Source organism: Papilio polytes, unplaced genomic scaffold, assembly GCF_000836215.1.
Source record: "Papilio polytes unplaced genomic scaffold, Ppol_1.0 DF823691.1, whole genome shotgun sequence".
In the NCBI taxonomy this organism is placed as follows: domain Eukaryota; kingdom Metazoa; phylum Arthropoda; class Insecta; order Lepidoptera; family Papilionidae; genus Papilio; species Papilio polytes.
Genome location: NW_013525513.1, coordinates 4468109 through 4489563, shown reverse-complemented (window position 1 = coordinate 4489563; position 21455 = coordinate 4468109). Strand labels below are relative to the sequence as shown.

Genomic DNA, 21455 nt, shown 5'->3' with positions numbered 1-21455 from the left:
CTTAGAGAGGGCGGGCGCGGCAAATTGTCTCAGCCGCGCCGCTCCCCACTGACGCGTACATTTTATTACATTCGTTAACGCATATTAGATGAATGCGTAAATACTTTAAATTTGCATGAAAATTGGTAGAAGATTAGAATAGTACTTGAGTTGCCAACAGCAAAGGGTTGAGGAATCGCTGGGTATTTTTAAAAACAAAAGCAGTTTAATTTTGACTAAAACTTTTATAGCATTTCAATTATTTTATTCTAATGTATAAAACTGGGAAAGCGTAAAATTTAGAAAAATATGAATCCAAAAAAAAAGACTCTGAAAGATTTTTCTACTTGCTTCTGTTTTTTTTTTTACTTCAAATAATAATGGCAGTATAGCGTCTGATTTGTGCACTTGTTTCATATCTAGCTTTTGTCCGGGAATCCGCTCTAAAATAAAAAAAAAACAAACGTTTCCGTTTCGGAGATACCTTCTAACAAATACACGAACGTCCATCCATCGAAACTTTTACAATTATTTACCTCATTAATATTTTAATTTATGTTTTAATGCATAATAACATAAGCATTTCTTTATCGTTTTCCAGGTTGTGTTTACAAAGGCCGAGACGGTGGCGGGGGATGATCCCACCCCTTACCTGCGCGGAGTGGCCATCAATTCACATCCCCGCCCGACGTATGCGGCCCCGAGTGACATGCTCCCTACAACGCGAGCGCCATTACTGTTTCCTTCATTGTTCAACAAGCGGTATACACCAGTATCGAAACAATTTTTATAGTTTCTTGATGAATTAAAAATGATAGTCACTCGTGTTGTATGACTCATTAATTTTCGTGCATCCAGTATTAACAGAAGGCACTAACTTTTTGACCGACTTCTCAAAAGAAGGACATCAAAGTAATAATAATTGTACAATATAGGCATAACAGCTACAATAACCGAGGTTTACAAATTCAAGGAATTATTTCGTTACTTTTTAGTGTATTGTTTATTTTTAGAATATTTTGCAATTGTTTGTTTTTTTTTCAAAGACCGAAATTGGTCTACGTTGGTACAGTGAAGGATTTTTTAAATAAGTTGTACATATGAAATATGTCTAACAATGAGAAAAAAATGGTACTTTTATGTATATAGAAGCTACTTGCAGCAAAATTCATAAAAAACTTTAGACAATACTTTTCTTTTAGTATGTGAAAATTTTTATACTAAAATGTTAATGTGTGTTTAAAATAAGAGAGATTTTAAAAAATATACATACATATTAAAAAAGATTTAGAAGAGGTTTTCCGCGCAGGATTCCGATCCACCCCCCGCGCCAGTCGTTAATCAGGATTTTGGACGGGCCAAGCTAAAATTTTAGACGTTTTAAGCTGCGCGTAAATTTTGCAAAACATGACACGATGGGAAAAAAATCCGACCGAAAGTTACCTACTCCAAATATTTGCAGGCTTTTGTACGTCGAGCTCTGAACACATTGGATACGAAATACACTTTTATGTCTGTTTTTCGTTGTTGACTGTTTGTTAACTGTTATAAAAATGACTTATTAAAAATGTTTATAAAGTCTAATACTAAAGATACATTTTTAAAGTCTACAATTGTTATAAAATAATATTAGAACAAACCAGAAGTTAGTAGTTTTATTGTCTACTGAAAATTAAAAATGTTTTTTTTATTATTAATTTCCTTGTCTTTAAATTACCAACAACAACTTTCAATGTATTCTAGTAATAGAAACGGTTTGTTTTTCTAAACAAAAACTTACAAAACATACGGAGAAGACCTCGTGACCTGTTCGGATATTCCGGCATATCTTTCAAGAGCATCGCGGCTTACGCGGAAGCTTACAGCGGCGCATGCGCAGCTATTTGTCGCCGAAATGAACTTTCACACTATACATATTAATTTTATTTTACAACGCGCCGAATGCAGCCGGACTGTTCGAGCTAATCCTTACTTTTTTTATTCTACATCCAATTTATTTCCGTAACACTTTGTTATATGTCACCATTAGGACGGGTATGCGAGGGTTGCACCGTACAAACTATTTTGGGTTCAAACATTACATTAACGCGAGTAGGTTATGCATGTACTTATGTATGTTTGCAAGGACAGCGTGTTCGAAATAACAGACCCAACTGGATTGCATAGCTATACGCTTTAAGATTGAAGCAGGTGGATTTCTATCAATGTGGTTTAAAAATAAACTTAGAAACAAATGACTACCGTAATAAATGAGACTATATGCATCTTGAAGAGAGAACTAACATTTAATGTTCATTCACACTGGCGCTTTTTTAACGCTTTAGACTCGGCGTTGGCGATGGTAGAACGCTGTAAAATCGCCCTTGTTTCGTTTGCTCAGACCAACATTGTACGATAAAAAACCCTTCCGCTTTACAACCGCTTCACTAACTAAACATGGTAATGCATTTGTTTTATTTGAACGCCCTTTTTAAAAAGTTATAAAAGCACCTGTGCGAAAGGGAGTTAAGAACATCGATCAAGCTAAAATTAATAAAGCTTCTTACGTCTTGGACCATATCTTTTTAAAAAAAATCCGTTAATCAATAATACTGGTGACTTGTAAACATATTTCAAGTTTATATCAATACAGGATCACTCATAAAAAACATAGACTACAATGTAATGGTACCAGATGACGTAAACATAAGTAACATTATTATATTCGGAATTTAAGTTGAGTAGGTGTACGGACAAAAGAAACTTGTTTTAGATAAAGATCTTGTAAAGCGTTCAAGAATTCACCGTGACTATGGTCAAATAAAATATTATTTACATACTTCTTGAACGATAGAAAAAAATAAAAAAAATATAACTTGCTTTTTGGGTTTTCCACACCATTCGTTAGAATTAACTGTTTTGTTAGACGTTTTATCTCAAAGTCATTCACTTCTATACCAAAAAAGGAAGCAAAAATAGTAACTGAGTATGGATTATGAGAAGAAAATTAAATTACGGTAAAAACTTCAATAAAAGGTAAAAAAATGTACAGTATAAAATAAATTGAGAATTCGAAAAAAAAAACGAATAATATTTTAGTTGCCAAATATTGAAACGAGAAAAACTATTTAATCCCAAAAACTTTTGTAGGTTGGTAGAAGACGGTAAATCAGAACGCGGTTGTTTGCGGCGATGCCAAGGAAATAAGATGAGATTGACTTGGCAACATTGCAATTTATACAGACGCGAATGGAGTGCTCCCAAGTCTTTCCTTACCTAAGATAATATTAATAGTACATCCTTTCAAATGGTATTAAAACGAAATGAATAACGATTTGACTAAGAGCTTCTTAAAATGTTTTCCAACAAAATTGACAACTTTTTTTTAATAAAATTTTATTTTTAATGTCATATTTGGATGCCATTAAGTACAGATGCCATTCATCTTTAAGGAAGTCATTAACTCTTTCCAAACTGTAATAACTACATATACTTAATTATAGGCGTAAAGCGAATGAAGTAATCATAAACCTTAAAAAGAATTAAAGCAATTTAAGTTAAAAGTCAAGAACTTAATAATCATTTAGTAACTGACATTTAAGTCTCGATATATTGTTCCTATTTCACACGTAAGTAAATTGCATATATGAAGCTTTTGCATATATGTATTTTTGTAAACATTGTAAAAGGAATAGGGCCAGACAGAATAAACCATGTCACAAAGTATATTATGTATGTATGTCTTTTATATAATTTTACACAAAAAAAGTCGGACAAGTATGCTACACTCCACTACGACACTCTACATATGTAATATTGTAACATCGCACCCGCGGACAATCCAATTATATGATTTTTGCCTGGCCATATTTGTGCATCTATTTAATTTGTGTTTTCTGTAAAATTTTCAATAAAAAAAGGAGGTAGAAAAATTTAGACCAAAATCTATCCTAAGGTCAAAGTAATTGAGCGTGAAAAACAACAAAAACTGTGTTTGTTTATAACACTTATATAGAGAACAAAACAGTTCTTGTGTCACGAACAAAAGGTACGTAACGTAAAACAATTTTGTGTAGTTCTGTAGATTACTCCGAGGACCGTTACTACCGGGAATCACGTGATCTCACAATAAACTATCTCTCATCCTTGTTATTTATTAAGCCCTGGTGTTCACACTATTCCTTCCTATCTATTTCCAAGGAAAAACAAAAATCGTGATCATGCATCAACGTCAGCGGAGCTCGTTACCGAAATCACGTTTATCATAGATCACATTTGTCTAAGGCTTTACATTTACCTCTTTCAAGAAAGAACTTAACTCCAATCACAAGGACACACAAGATTCAACTCTTTTACGTTGCAAAAGAATTCATTTTAGAACAACATTCAGCAAAATTAAAACGAAATTACAAGAAAGGCGATACGGCGAGGTACTTGGGAGCCACACACGACGATTTTCAGAAAAACTAGAAATTGTTCCTACGTATAAGATAACAGTTATTAAAAATTTACTGTAGTTATAGAAACAACGATGAACTAGATCTTAACGATGCGAGCTAAGAGAGACCAATACCAAATTATGACGTCATTATTTTTAGAATGTAAAGATTTGTTAAATATGAAATAGCAAATGATTATCTTTATTCTAATAATTCTTTATGCAGATGATTTCTGTATCAGAAGTACCTATCCATTCAAAAGTCCATTCATTTAAACTTGCTATAATAATGCAGTGTGAGTTAAACTTGAAGTATAAAATGAATTCTAAATGCAGGAATATTAAATGCGATCTATTTCAAATTTCCTATTTATTATTCTGAGTCATAAAGCTTGTGCAATTTCTCTGGTCGCGACGTATTCGCTTTGAATAAAGTCGCGTCTTTGAGTGCGATTCTTTTGAATGGAACGCCGCAAGATGGCGCCGCCGCGAGACGCGATTTGTCAAAGCAAAACAAACAGAAATAGTGCTGCTTGACAAGTTTATAGCGTAGAGAGCTTTCATCGTCTTACAACACAATTTTCGTGCACAACGTTATATGTTATGTAACTTCTTGCGAAATTTCCGAGCTAAAATATACATTCATCTAAAAAATAATACATAAATAAATAAAAAGTAATAATTGTAACACCAAAATAATTTAATAGTACAAGAAATTATTATTAAAATATTTGTTCAGATTTATGCAAGTGGTGATATTTGCTTGGAAAACTTAGAAAACAAAGTAATATGGTAATTGAATTAATCAACTTGTAAATTTATATAATAATAAGTAAAGTATACCGTCACACATAGTATAAATAATAAAAGCATAGTTGCATCGGTTCACAAAACTAGTTTTTGCAGACGTTTGAGATGTGGAAGCTCTTGGGTGTGGTGTACGAATAAAGCTTCCTACACACAGTGCGTTTAAAATTGGAATTATTTTGCCAATGTACTACATTATAAATCTTAGATTAAATTGTATACAGAAATTGAAAATAAATAAAAACCTTTAATTAAATTTTGTAAATTACTCTTTGCTTAAATTAAAAAATAAACAATTTTTTGTAACAGCTGATTTCTTTGACAGCTGCGAGTGTGTTGCGAACCTTAGTCGCGATACTTTGAAGTCGTTAGTATAGATTCGTTTATTAGTTATTAAGGTTAAAGTGATATAATTAAAGTGGTAGTATTATCTGATAGTGTGTAGATAGCTGTAAGGGTGTTGTAGAAGTTGCGCGGGATAAGAGCGCAACAAGAATAATACAAAATGTTTTTCATTTTCTTTATGTCACCCTCGACAGTCGTAAAGGCATTAAGCGTGACCAAACTTTTGTTTGATACCGCCGATGCGAGTATGAGACGCAATCATACCTATGTGTTGTTTTACAACTCTTGTATCGAATTTAATTTGAGATTTTATGAAAATAAAGTTCACAAGATCTTCATTTTAGTGATGAAAATATGTTCCATTTACGTCAAATAGTTTTAATGGTATTTACTTTAAAGTGACTTAAAATTTTAACTGAATCACTTACACTAAAAGTTAATTCTCTTACAATAAATGTTCTTGGACTTTTGGGCTATACATATTCGATGTAGAGATAAAAAATCGTATAGCGTCCCTAAACACAGCACGTGTGACATTATATATGGGGTCATTTTCAGTTTTGTCACGATTTCTGATTTCGAAGATAGAGCGAGGGTTCAGAAGACAGATAGCCGTTCAAGAATTAACTCGATGCCGGTAATATAAAAATGGAAGAAGGCGATAAATAAAATGAAATTTATTACATTGTAGCTTGATAAATTTTTTAACATAATCACAAATTAGGTAGAACTAAAAAAGGAACAAACTTTCGATAGAACTTAGTGTTTTCAAAGTGACCTACGTTCAGATATTTACGTCGTTCTAATATCTAAATGCGTAGATACAGTTCTTCTATCTCTCTTCTTCTAGTTAGAAAAAGTAGAGCAGACTGTCTCAAAGCCGTTAATTTTTCAATAAGGGCGAACCATACTAAAGATTCATTGTGCAAAACTACACTATTATGAAATCAAAATCCAGGGATCTTGCACGAAAATTAACAAGAAATAATTCACAAATTCATCATCGAAAAAGTCTTTTTAGATTTGTGTAGGCGCCTCGAGCATAAAAACGTAATAACATGTTGGCTACTATTTACTATCTTAAGTATACCATTTTGTTAAAGTATAGATATATGTCGATTAACACAAATTACTCATATCATATACGATTCGCAAAATATACCAAAGCGTTTAATTCGCAATAATTTGATTTACTACGTTCACTTGAAATGTATAATTAAGTAGAGACTCCATGAACAGACTTCATTAGAATTTCCACCAATGAAAAATGACGGCTCAGGCATTTTGTGCGGGGCTCATAAATTCAATATAAATTAGACAGAAGTCTCGATGATTGGACGGGCGGGGTGATTTATCGAGACGCGAATACCTACGCAAGCAACATTAAAGCCGCGTATTATATATAATAATATTCAATATTACGAAATAATACGCAAATAAGTGTCTGACTAAAATTGCATAAATGCGATCTGTATTCAACTAAAAAGCAGAGAAAACATATTAGAAATGACAACGTGCAGTTCAAAAAGTATACTCGAATTCAGATGAACCTTATGAAGATAGCTTGATACCAGAAATAGTCAATCGCAATTTTAAACAATTTGTAGTTTTTTATTATATTTGACTGATCGCGTCAATAGAACGTGTTTCGTAAAAACTTTGTTCGTAAAACAGTTGTGAAAACTCTATTGTCTATGATCTTTATAAACTGGTTAAGGCGGTACTGAACATCGTAATTACATCATTAGATGATGGTAGACGTTTAACCGAATAAAATAGTTTTGCCAACTCTAACTACTATTACAGTTATTCTAAAAACTGTGTAATTTAAAAAAAATGTATCTAATGATGACGTTTAGATGTTGTTAAATATAATACTATATATGACTATTATTTAAATTAAGTAATAATGAATATTTTTACGTGAAAACATTCGTTTTAGGCTCGAAACACGTGAAAACGGTATACATACAACGTTTCTCTACAGTTACATTTATTACACTTTTGTTCTAGAATATTCAATTACGCATTTTATAGCGAACAAACGAGCCGCGTATTATGTTTAATTCATTCCGGTAATAAAACTTGCTTAGTTTTTTGTTAGAATTTTAATAATGCAGCAAGAATTAGAGATATACCGACGATATCAAATGCTCACGTCTTCATTACTAAATTACCTTATTATACTAAAATTCACAACTACCCGTGTTACACGAACTAAAAATCAAGATTTAAAACGTTAGAAAGTACTCAGATACAAGCTATAAAAATGTTTCTACCCACCTAAATCACGTAACGTCGTCTTGAACACCCAAAACAAGAACACAGAACGAAATTAAGCGCAATTACTTAACTACCGGGAGAACTAAAGCAATGAAGCGACCGGTCTGCCCTACCTGTGGCTCTATAACTCGGTAATAACATTTTATGGCTTTACCTTTGTAAACACGGATAAAACATCTCTAACGCGACAATTGCACACTTTAAAAAAGACCTAACAATGCCTTTAAAGTTGTTTTTTTAAGAAAGTCTGTTTAGACAATTGTTACTTAAAAGAAGTTCCTTTTTTGAAATTCGTCACGCTTTTTTAATAACAATTGAATGTATTGGATACTGGCTGTTTTGATATTGTGTGATATTTTTTTTGCGACGAAAGCGCAGTGTATCGTTCTGGGAAGTCGCCGACGGGATGGGGATGTGCCAAAAAGAGATAAAGTAGTTTTATTGATCTATACGGACGTTCAAGCCGCGTGAGTGTGAGTTGAATGAAACGAAGATAACTTGCCGCCCCAGTGTACTCTGTCCCTGTCGTTTGTATTGTATTTCGCGTAACGCTGTCCCGCTCGGGCCACGTGACCTAAGCAGGGTGTAACTCACCCTACGGCGGCCATAACTTACTCATAGCGATAGGCGGTACGGTCACAAAATTCAACCACTACACTTTTTAAATTTATTTTTTTGTCACGTTAGTGACGTTTTTAAAAAATTATTGTGGAACTTAAATGTTTGTAAATTCAATTATAATAAGCTGAAGTGAAACCAGGAATACGATTTAAATTATTTCATAGATATATTTTGAAATTAACTGTCAAATTACTATTTAATTACACTTAGCTATTCAGTTTTAATCTAACTTCTTAAAAGTCATCCATCGTTTGCTAGATATTTTCTGTCGTTTCTGCTAACGGTACATAAATTAGATAAAGCCCCATTCGTTAAACATTCACTATCCGGGATATTTAAAAATAGCGTAGTCTTCGAATCTGTTTTAGATAAAAACAAAATAAGAAACGTAACATTATAACCCTACTTGGGAATTACTTTTTTATTTAGTGCTGTTCATTTCGAATGTGCATTACATAAATTATGTCGCTCCTTAATATATCTCACTCTGTCGTACATTTTGCGTCTTTTTCTCGCAAGCTTTTATTAACTGCTTCGGACAATTCACTGGGGCCCGCTGTTACACAATTTTCTTTTGATAAAAATTAAATTAGAAATGTGATGAAAGAAAAATGAGTATACTTTAGTGGAATTTCTTTATATTGACTTTTCTTAGAACACTCAACATTTATTAAAATAGAAATTGAATTAATATCTGTGTTTGATAAAGTTGAAAAGTATATTAAAAATGTTTGTAAAAGTGGATAATTGTAACAAATAATAAGTATCAAAAATAATTAGTGCCAAATGTCATCAATTGCGCCATATATATACTTTTACTATTTACTAATTAGTAAAAGTATCGAAATTTATCTCAAATATTCAAAATTCGAAAATTCAAATTAAACAAGCATACTCCATCACCCAATAAACTAAATCTATTATTAATAAAAATCAATATGCAAAAGTATCAAAACATCAGATTAAAATCAATATGAAATAGCACGTGGCGTCATAAATTACTAATGGTGTGAGACATCAAACGCGCCGACACCAATCAAAACTCATACACATTATCTGTTTACAAAATTAATTTGAAGCGGCAGTAAAGCGGGCCAACAATCACGGCGCGAGGTGCGAGTCGATCGTAAACGTCAACTTAACGATGACTAAAGTCGTAAAACGTCTCGTAAAACAAATAATTACACGCCGTTAGCCCACGAGCTTCTGTACATGATGTGACGTCACTCCATTCATGAAACTAAAGCTCTTTTTACAAACAAATCAGTTATCAGTAGACGTTTATTGAGTAACAAAATGGATCTTTTTAATTTGCTCACCACCATCCTATAATTTAAAATAAGAACGTGCCAAGATTAGCCGCTAAATAATAAGCTGGGTTCTAATATAACTACTGCAATGGTTTACTTATCTCAAGTATGAAATTAGCTTGATCGTCATAGTTGGTTAATTTCGTCTACGGAATATTGATAATGAAAAAAAATAATAAAACTGGCAAAAACCCATAACTTATTGCTTTTAACGATTGACGTTTGAAGTGTATATTAAGTGATAAAAATATCTTAAATATAATAAATTACTAATGAACTCATAACGCCATCTTTTGTCCGATAGCTGAAGTAGCAACTGTTTTAAAATAATCAATTACCGACCACATTAATTTTAATCACAGTAATAAATTTTTATTAATGTCCATTATTATCTTTATGGTCAACCTACAGGTCTATGAACTTTGTATTGGGTTAATGTTTTAATTAGTAATTGAAATTATTAAGAATCATAACAAATTACAAAGTATGTTACTTAAGTACTTATCTTGCTACTAGGCTATAAAATATTTTAGATAAAGATGCTTACTAATAAAGTTTCAATAAACTACTGATTAGAGTTTCTAATAATTTAGTTATGGAAAGAATTAAAAAGCCATTCCAAAAGCATGTTCGGAAACAAAGTGTCAACGTAAATAAAAAAAATATGTCATTTACAAGAAGCGACGAGTGTCACTCTATAAAAACTTATAGCTTCATAACCATCACTAGCAGTAAAATCTGCGTCATAAAATAACAGCTGATCGCCGTGATAGAGCACAATATGATTGAAATAATAATTTTACAACCAATTTACAAACAATAAAAGTCGCTCCCTTGTCTCAGATATTTCCATATTCCAAAGAGAAGAGCCGAAGCTCGTAACTTTTAGGAATGCCAATAAAACCATAACTTCCGAGAAAGTATGAAATAACTCAACTTCTGAAGTTATAGATGGCGCAGTTGATGGATTTGAGTAAAGCGCCATCTGTGAAAGCTCGACCGAAGCTTTTTACGAGCCAATTGAGGTCATCACGTCGTAAAGTAAATGTTTTATGAGGTCGAATGATGACGCTAGTGTAGCGTAACTTAGATGTTCAACTTGGAGTTTTTGTATGCATATGTTTTTACTAACTACGTTAAAAAACATGTTTCAGTACTCAAAAAATGTAGAAAAATTATATAATTTTGCATAGAGATAGTTACAAATTAATTAATGAAAACGTTATGTTTATTATTACGAAAACTTAAAATACACCAAACGAGATTATTTTAGTAAACTTTTACGATTTATTGCTATGTCGCTAAAAATAAACCTCTATAATGAGTCGAATATACAAGCAACGTACTCTGCCAAACTCTATAAAGTGATTCGCAATATACGAAGTGTAAACTGCGTCATAAACATTGATTTCTTTCCACGTGGTTGTGTTTTACTGTACACAACTCCATTAGTTTTCTAAAAGGCCGTTCAGACGCGGCGGCGCTAAAAGCAATTGATATAAGCGACATCTATACGCTACGCACCGAACTTCTACCTTGTCTCATAAAGTAGAATTAATCAAACATTTTTAAAAATACTTATTACCTTACAATCTAAGCAGATGTTATTGCTCATCCTAACAAAAATCACAATTTCATAATAAAATTGAAACTTTTTTGTTTTGTTATATCCTCGATAACAGATGGCGCCACTAGTAGAATTTCTAGAAGCAAAATAAAAAAAATGAGTATGATTTGTATTATTTACACGTTTTAATTCTGCAAATCCATTTTCGAATCTTGGAATAATTAAATGGATTATTTAAATACAATATAAAGGCAGTTTTTATGTGTGATTTTCCAAACATCGGAGTCGTATAGAAGATTTCCTGTTAAAGGTTCAAATTAAAAGCTTTTCTAAATTCTAAGCAATTACATAAAAGGGTGAGTGACAAATACTAGTCTAAAACAAGAAAATAATTCCAAACATAAATCGCGCTCTTGGTGTGAATAGAATAGCAATTATTTGGTTGAGTTGGTACTTACTCTTTCCGTCCCTACCATTTGTTATAATCTCATTAGATTACCAACAAAATACATTCCATTTCCAACAAGTAAAACTAATAAGAATAATATAATAAGTTAGTAATAATTCTTGTTAGTATCATTAAAATACGGGTAATTACAATTGGGGTTCTAAAATTTGATTGCCATGTTATTTACTTGAATATATTAAAAGCGACATCTACTTCCTTGATCAATGAATAACCAATTTTGTGAAAGAAAATCTTTGTCATAACATTATTAAACACGATACAAGTGAAAAAATAAATTGTTATATAACAAAAAGTCAGCAATTCCTATTACATTTTGTGTCGAGTTACCATCGAGTTTCTCATAGTAAGAGCCACGGCCATATCATCTTAAATTACCACCATTATTTGATCTCTCTTACGTCTCGCGACTACTGAATCTTCTAGTTCGAAAGGAATACTCCCGCTACAGCATGGGTCAAACATTAATGGTCGGTATGAAATAGGGATATACCATGTACTAGCACGCAAAGAAGAGCCGTTATTTCGTTTAATTAAGGCGGCGTGTCTTACATGTTTTAAGGGAGAGAAGCAAATTTTACGCGTAACACAACAAAGATAATGCCAACCGTGTACGCTTCAAAGAGATACGTGAACTAAACTTTACGAGGGAAAAATTTGTACACCTAAATACTGTAATTAGAGAGGAAGGTGATAATCGAATAGCAAATAAGCAGATGCTAAAACCTTTAAAGTAATTTTTCTACAGATACGTTAAAACATTTTGTTATTGCAAATATAACATATTTACATAGATGTATTTAATGGCTAGTTTGTACCAGGTAAGTAATTTAATCGAGATTATAGATATTATAGATTAAGCAATTAAATTACTCAAATAGATCAATTTGGTTCTATTTTTGGGTGAGTAATGCCTCCGTATGCGAGTAATGTCTCTCTATACACATCTACTCAAGGTTATGGTTTCGTCCAGTTCATTAGTCAACATTAAAGTTCAACTTTAAGCTATGATAGTTGTACTTAATTTCTAGCCTTGACCAAATTAGGTATAAGAAAAAAGCGTAAGTAGGTGATACACACAAGCATGTAATAAACAGTTTCATAAAACAAATATTTCAGACAACTTTTTATATTACCGCCTTCAGTTAACGCCTACCCTTACATCATTTACTTAAATCAAAACCTTAAACAATACCGCGAGAAAGAATTTCATTCGCAATAAAGAAAGGCAAATAAAGATAAATTATCGTATCTCTGGAAGACTGATAGGGGTCGTAGGGCCTCGCGCCCCGTCGAAAAACTTGAAGGGTTCAACCCTTCCGTAGTTATTTACTCCGCGCCCCTGTCGCTCCACTTTGATAGAGTTTTTATTTATTTTTATGCAAGATATAGAGTCTAGATACCTACCTTTATGAATAGTAAATATGTTTGTACAACGCGTTGTGGGGTTTTATCGCTTCCTTTATTTGCAGAAAGATGGTACGATTTATTAATCTAAATGATATATAGGAATGTTGTTACTAAATTGCTCATATTAGGTAGGTACCTACTAGTAGAATCATAATAAATATCAATAAACAATACCTATAATAAGTAAATTGAATACCTACAAATTCAAAACTGAGGGAGATATGTGTTTGTTGTACGACGAAATTGTATAGCGTCAATAGAGTAAGTACGGCTATTATCATCTACCGATCACAGACTAACAGCAGAATACTAAAACTACGAGTACTAAACCCTTAGCTTCTTATGCGCCGACGTTGAAATGTTAATGGAATTAGGGCTTTAGCGTTTCCTTAGTTACCAGGTCTACATTTGGCAGTTACAAGTAAATCAAAGACATAAAAAAAATAGAAACAAATGACTATCTGTACATTGCGGAGTAAATGTGCGGTCACGCCTGCGCATTGTGTACCACACTACGCACTCAATTAACAGCAGCCACTTCAATTAAAACGCCCGCCCAAGATTTATTACTTTCCTAATTTATACATTTTAGCTGTTACAACGCGCCCTGGGTTTTGATGAGGTTCACTTTAATACACCCGTACTGAAAACAATACAATTAATGAAGAAAGTGCCTTCATTAATTTTGTTAATTTTAGTTATCAAGTTAATTGTTTAATGAACACATAAATACTAAACTTTAATAGTAGCTTATCATTTTTGAAGTTATTATTATACAAAAATGATTATAATAAACAATTTCAAGTCGAAAAAACGCTATAATCTTATTAATCTGCTCTTAAGATGGTTGCCATTAATCTTTAGTAGTTTTATTTTCTATCTGATGCATTCATGAACACAATTCAAAATGAATTAAATAAGAATAAAATAACAATTTAAAATTGATACGTTTAGCTTTTATCAAAGCTTTCAGTGTGCTTTTAGACATATTAAGTCATTATAAATATTTAAGTTTGTATTATAAAAAACGAATATCGTGATATCAAGTTGGATATTTAGATAAATATATTGCCGAATATGTGAATTATTTAAAACAATAGATAACAAGTATAATATATTTGATCTATGTTATTTTTTTTAAAACAATGCAAAGCAGAAACAACTCACTATTATTGCTTATTATTTAAAAAATATCAAATACTATCTGCGACATTTAGCTTATAGGGTAATTTTATAGCTTGAATAAGTCTATTTTATACGTAATTGTATTTTCCTACATGAGAAGGGCGTGGTCGATGCTATGCAAGATGCAAGCAGTCTTTTACAAAGATGTTTACACTAAGTTACACGTTTAAAGGTCGAACGACTATTTTGTTCAAATCCATTATTGTGCACTTAAGGATTTTTTTTTCATACCTTACATACTTACGCGGATATAAGCAATATTCTTAGTCAGGGCCTGTACTATTTATAATGGTGCTTGAATTAATTCAATTAATGAAAGTATGAAAAGCCTTGATAACATTGTTAGTTCACAGAATGCAACATATAATCTCATAAATATGTATTCAAAGACGGTTTACTAAACATCATCCTAATATGTAAGTCATTATTATCAGCTGAATTTGTAACTAAAAAATTGATAAACCCAAGAAGAAATACTTATGATAGTTTATAATAAAAAAGAGTCAAAAAGAAGCCATCCTAAAGCATTATAAGAAGTTACACGTGCCACTGGGCTTGTCCGTAGCTTGATAGATTAATATTTAACAAAAACAAAACTTGATTTTAAATTAAAACACGCCTTAATGTCTTTATCATTTATGAAATTAAAGCATCCTTTATTAATAAACTAAAAAATAAAACATGTTCATAATAAAACATACCTAGATATGTAAATGAGTCATTTTTTTATAAAGATGTAAGAAATATGTATGTAAAAAAGTTCTTAATAATTTCTTGGAAAATAAATATGAAACCAATTAGTAATTTACAACTTGAACTCTCAGTTCCTGTAACAATTATATGAGCGGCAATGTAAGGGTTATTAAATCATAAAACGATAATCAAGCGTGGCTTGTTGGGCGCCATCACCTCGCTTTATGACGTCACTGTAGAGTCATAAATGTATAAAATAAAAGTTGGAAGCGTGAACAAACCAATAGATAATGAACTTTTATTGGTCAGCTGGTCCCTCGGCCATTGTAAAGGGCACATCGTAAATGGTAGCGTTCATGCAATCGCCTCGGGCCTTGCATCGTATACAGGTTGTTTAACAAATAGAAAAATGAAACCAAGGGTGTGCTTACAATCGTATCTGTGTTAATTAAATTTTTGAATTATTTATAGTTTCAATCGAAGTAATAAATACAGTTTGCTGAGACCAAATCAAGATTTCCTAGAAACTATTGAGCTTCCGCCTTCGTTATCAGATCAGCGCGATGGAACTACATTGTTGCAGTGTCATTAGAATTAAATAAATGTTACAACTTATAGGCACTTAATCTACCGGTTAGATTATCAAACGGTTACATCTAGAGTTCGGTTCAAGGCAAAGTATTAGAGTGAATTTCAAAATGATTGTAGAACATTTTTGTTTGAACAAAAGCTAAAAGTGAGATGAAAGGCTTAAAAGATCTCTTTTAGGAATTATACAAAAATTCTGCATTATGTTGACTAATCTTTTAAGACGTTTAATGGTCGGTTTCCCAGGTACTTTTAACCATTCGTGAGTGTTCTTGATTCAATAAATTCATGAAAGGCGTTTCCGAACTTCGTGTAGTTTTATTCCGTTGATTCATTAACGCTAGGTCGACCTAATGTTTCAACCTATGTTTTTTTATTAAATAAATGGAAATTTCAAAAATGTAATAAATGTAAATGTAAAGTATAACTAACACTCAAATTATCAAACTGTAGCTTTAGTTAAGCGCTGCGGCTATTAAAAGTTAGATAATTGAAGCAGAGTTTTCCTACAAGCGTGTGTTTAGGATATACAAACAATGGGAACTATACTGTTGCGTGGAAACAGTCGTAAGTTAACTGGAACACTTGCAACTTTATTGATTGCAGCAATTATTGTAAAGTGACTATTAAGTAGGCAGTTTCGATAGATAGTGGGGCTTGTTTATTGCTTTTACTGCGGTCCCGGTTCCATTGCCTCATCCGACAATTAATAATTGTTGTGGAGAACGATATTTCTTGTTTGTCGTTCGATATGAATTGGTCGCGTGATTTTATAATAGGGGTTAACTTGATAACCGTTTATGTAAGGGGTTGGTTTTAGTTTGTACGCAGACGTATTTATTATTCAACTTGTGACAACTTTCGACTATAAATTTAAATATTTGAATCTTGTTTAAAATATTACAAGCTTTTAAGAGTTATACAGATTAAATAAAAAAAAAACAATATGCGGTTTAAAACCCACAAATAAGAGGTCAATGAACAAGGGGTAACATTGACGACTATTTATCCATCATGTACATTTTCTAGAATTTTCTATTTTGTAATACTTTACTAAAAATTATGATGAAATATATCTTGATCGAAACCAAATGTAAGCTGAAACGTTAAAATAATTGAATTAGAAAATAGATAATCATTTCTATCTCGGTTTTCTAACAGGAATAACGAAGTACGTAGGAGCTAAGATGCCTTAGCAGGCGAGCGGAGTCGTGTTCAGCCAGGGCAAGCCGGGTGAGGAGATAGTATCGACATGCACGAATGTCCCAGCTAACGAAACTCCGCTTTGTATGGCGAGATGCAGTATATAATGAACTTCAATTTATACCTTACTGGGTGATCCAGATTGTTTTCTAAATCCCACTAGAAGTATATTTTTTTTTTTAAACCAACTTTTTTTTTTTTAAATCTATCGTTGCAGAACAAATGAAAATGAATACTTAAAATATAGCCAACTAATAATTTAATTAAGTTATGTTAAAGCCATTTGATTGTAATTTTACTGCGTCGTTTGTATAATTTAAAGATCAAATCGATTAAAATCTTAAATCAATATAGAAAAAAAACGGTTTTGATTTCCGACAATTAACAATTTTGTAGGAATTCGATAAAGATCTTTAATTTTTGAGGTTTATTTTAAAGCTAAATAATCAATTTCCTTAATGTTGGTAATAAATTAATTTAAGTTAGAATTTTAAGTGTTAAAAACAGTTAACTTCTTTTGGAATATTAACGCAATATGTAGAGTTTAAAATATAGTAACTATTTAAGAGATTTATGATTAACAGGTGAGGTTTGTAGCAGCTTATTTCGATAAGCGTCTTTAAAATGGAATTAATTAAATTGGAAAATTTAAACCATAATTCCACCAAACAACCACATATAAGTATGAAAAATTCATCATCATCATACTTCAATTCAGCATCGTAAACTTCTCTGCAATTAATCTTTGAGTAAGAAAACATTTTTTAAATAACAGTTAAAAAATTTCAAACCATAAATACCATCGCATGAACTCGCGTTGTCTCCACATAAGAAAGGAGATCTCTAAGTACAGGCGAGGTCGGCCGTAGTTGGTACATAATGACATACGGGCCTCCACTCGCCGCCCGCGCCTCGTACCCATCCACTCCTTTTATTACAATCGAACAGGTTTCAAACAGGAGCCATATAAAAATGCAATATTTTAATAAGAAACGACCACTGAATATAAATCAACACGATAAATAAAAATACCCACTCGGCACTCACTGATTAATACGTCATGCATAATTCAAATGCCCTAATTAAGAACGCTCCTTTATGTATAAAATCAACAGTAAAAGCAATTATAGAAATAAATCTCCTTTGACGGATTTTAAACGTTTTATAGTGCCTAGATATGTCACTGCTGTATTTATTGTTATGAGGAAGAATTTTAGATTACATTTAAAATTCAGGATTGTGTTAAGGTCATCTTTAACGACCCTTAATTTATTAAGTAATTGTTGTTCCTGTTCCTTAATCTTAAAGTAAAATATTTTCACGTTCCTTAAATAAAAAAAAGGTTGTCGTAACTGTCTACAATGTCTAATCCATTTACCTAGCGCGTTATTTAATGAAGTATAATAAATAAACAGGAGATAATATATCAATGCGTGTTCACTAATGTACGGGACATTAAAATACTTGTTTGTATGTATATTTAACGTATTTTAATATGACATCAAGCGACTGAAGAGACGTGTAACTTTATTGATATTTAATAATTAATCAATATATGTATAAAAATCTAGTATCAATAAATAAAATTAATAGTATATAAGTGGTAATTATGTATAATTTACTTTAATTCAAATCAACTTAGATTCATTAGGTGTAAGCGAAAAAAAAAAGATGACCGAAAACTTGATAAAAATTGAGTCGTTAAAACATCGCCTCGTGATACGAACGATACGAAAGCAACCAATAATTTTTCGTACAGACTAAACATCCGATGTCTCAGAATCGACCGGGGTCGTGGACCCTAAAGATGGCGGACGGGAGGGCCAGCAAAAAAACTATACTTGCCGCTACCCACTTTCTGCATTTCTACTTCATTGGCTTACTTATATTTGATAAATACGATAGAGTAGGTTAATAATCAAATTGTCTATCGTTGTTTCTCATCGTAATAGACAAGTAGATTTACATATTTGTAGGTATTTGGATATAATGATGACATTTATGATAGAAATTAAAACGAAATAGCCAATAACGCTAATGAGTAAATAAAGAGATATATATGTGATAATTTACATAATCTGTGGTAAAAAAAAAAGATTAAAGACTGTTAAAACAAGAATTTTATTTCACGAAATTAAGTCACAAAACGATTTGATTTAAAATTAAAATTAGTTAAGTTATTCTAATAGATTCCCGAAGTCTAAAAACTGTTTCGTAAATATGTTGATACAAGGCTTTAGTTCGTGTTATACAATATTATATGTGTTTTCTATTCAATCTACATGTAACTGTACACGATTGAGTTAATTATAAACTATAAATAGAGGGAATAATTATGTGCGTTTGTACGTTTACGCAGAAATCTCGCAAAAGGAATCCGCCGCCGCGGCAGAGAATTGAGATTTCAAATCGATTTGGATGGTATCCCGATCGGCATTTTTTACATCCCGCGGGTCTTAAGAAATGAGGCTTAAATCCTAATTTAACGAGTTGACACGCACATACGAAGGGAGCTATTCAGCATTTCTCGACGTCAATAACATGGCCAAATACGTCGAATGGCATTTGTGGATATTTCTTCTACCGACCTTACGCCGGTCGGAGACCGTGGAATTTAGTTTTTAGTTACTCTTTGACCGTTTCGTTACCATAATCGGCGTCTGAGATGAAACAGACTATAGTTGATTTAATTAATAGACGTTCTCTCAAACCATTCGGAGTTAAAGTCGATGAAGTCATTATACATGCTTACGAAATATAAAGCCTCCTTCGAATCGTGATCGTTTTTTACAGTCCAATTGAACACAGCTGGGATTATCATAACACCGGTTTAAATTAATCAATCATAAAAAATCTCGGTGTTCACTTGCAGTAATCAGCTAGAAATACCACGATAACTTAGTAAAATGCTGTACAGTGCCGAAGCGGAGACGGTCGGAAAAGATCAAAGGTGCATTCGTTTTAGCGAATTGAAACATTGTAAGCAGTTAAACCATAGAAGTCTCGCTTGGGCGATTTCAAAAATGGCGTCGCACGTCGGTTGGTGACGACGAGTCGGTTTTTCGCAACCGTCTCCACTCGATAAATAATGCCGCTGACTTTGACAAAAACTCACCTAGTCTTGTTCGGTGGCCGGCGGCGCGCGCCCCTCTGCCCCGCCGCTGCCGCGCTCTCCTGTGCCTTTTTCTGCCCATTCCACGGCGCCGGCGCAATCGCGAACCGCTCACTTCCATACCCTAACTATTTACACCGCTAACGTCTAAAATAATACCTACTTATAATTATGGCAATTTGTTTAACTTCACCGACTATTAAAATTGCAGGAACACGATCACGTTTACACTAAACTTATGCGAGAGTATTGATTGATAAGATGGCGCGGAAGATTAACGTTTCGCACAAGGCCAGTAAACTTAGACTCTTTCTTACTTAGCTTTAATTAAGGTTAGGAGACCGGGTCTCTTTGGTAGGCATATTAAATTTGTACAATGCGACAGTTCGTCTCGCGGAGCACCGCGCCGGGCCGCGGGCGAACGGAACATAACGCGCACTACGATACACCTACTCTATACACGGAAGAGATTTCTACAAATTGCACTGATTTCCGATCGCGAACATCTACGATAGCGCGAATTAAAACATTTTTAAAGAATCAATAAATCAACAAAGAAAAACTACAGAATCAAAGAAATAATAATTAAACAAAACCCGAAACACAAAAAACGACCCGTTTGTATTCTAACGTTCAAAAGTTTGTTTGGCGGGAACGTTGAGTCCATTCGTTGGAACTGATTCTTTTAAAAATAATCACAACAACCGAACAACACTTAAATAACGTGAAATAATTACAAACAATTTACAAACACAAAGCTACAGTGTCCGTATCGAGATGTTGATCTCAGCCGCCTAATGGTCGGGGTGGCCCTGTGCCGCCGCCGCCGCTGCTGCGGCCGCCGCTGCCTTCTGCGCCTGCGCTTGCTTCTCCTGCTCGTTCAACTCCTTTATCGCTTGTATCTCTTTCTTTAATTTCATTCTTCGATTCTGGAACCAGATTTTAATCTGTCTCTCCGTGAGGCAGAGTGCATGCGCCATCTCTATGCGTCTCCTTCGCGTGAGGTAGTGGTTCGTGTGGAACTCTTTCTCTAATTCTAGCGTCTGATATCTGGTATAGGTTTGTCTTCCCCGCCTCCGTAGTCCGTTCGCTCCTGTAACAATAAAAATTATCAATTAGATAAAGTCTAAGAATGTCGATACCAGAAAAAGAACCTTCAACAAGATCTGTGCTGTCGGCGCATTTCAAGCATTTGAATGTTGAATGGGCGAGGTTGTCTCGAAAGTCTTAGTCGAGATGGCGGTACAATCGCTCGTGACGACGGCTTCATTTCGCTCAGACGTCGATGTTGATAAACGGCGCCGGCGTTAGCCTTTGGCGCGCCGCTAGCGACCAGCGGAATTAATACGCCACGCGAAACTGATTAATATTGCTTAGGTATGTAGTGCGCGCAATAACTAAGTGTACACAACATTAAACGGAACTCTTAATTGCGACACAGATCGTTCCTAAATATATTTTTTAAAATA

General features: G+C 33.0%; 1 long non-coding RNA gene across 1 annotated transcript in view; it reads right to left on the bottom strand.

Moving 5' to 3' along the window:
• LOC106104183 overlaps window positions 1-20775 on the bottom strand; it is a 25909-nt gene extending 5134 nt beyond the window's left edge. The window contains exon 1 of the long non-coding RNA XR_001225660.1: window positions 19990-20775. This is a non-coding gene — a long non-coding RNA (uncharacterized LOC106104183). The remainder of the gene's footprint in view (window positions 1-19989) is intronic.
• Between the last annotated feature and the right edge of the window lie 680 nt (window positions 20776-21455).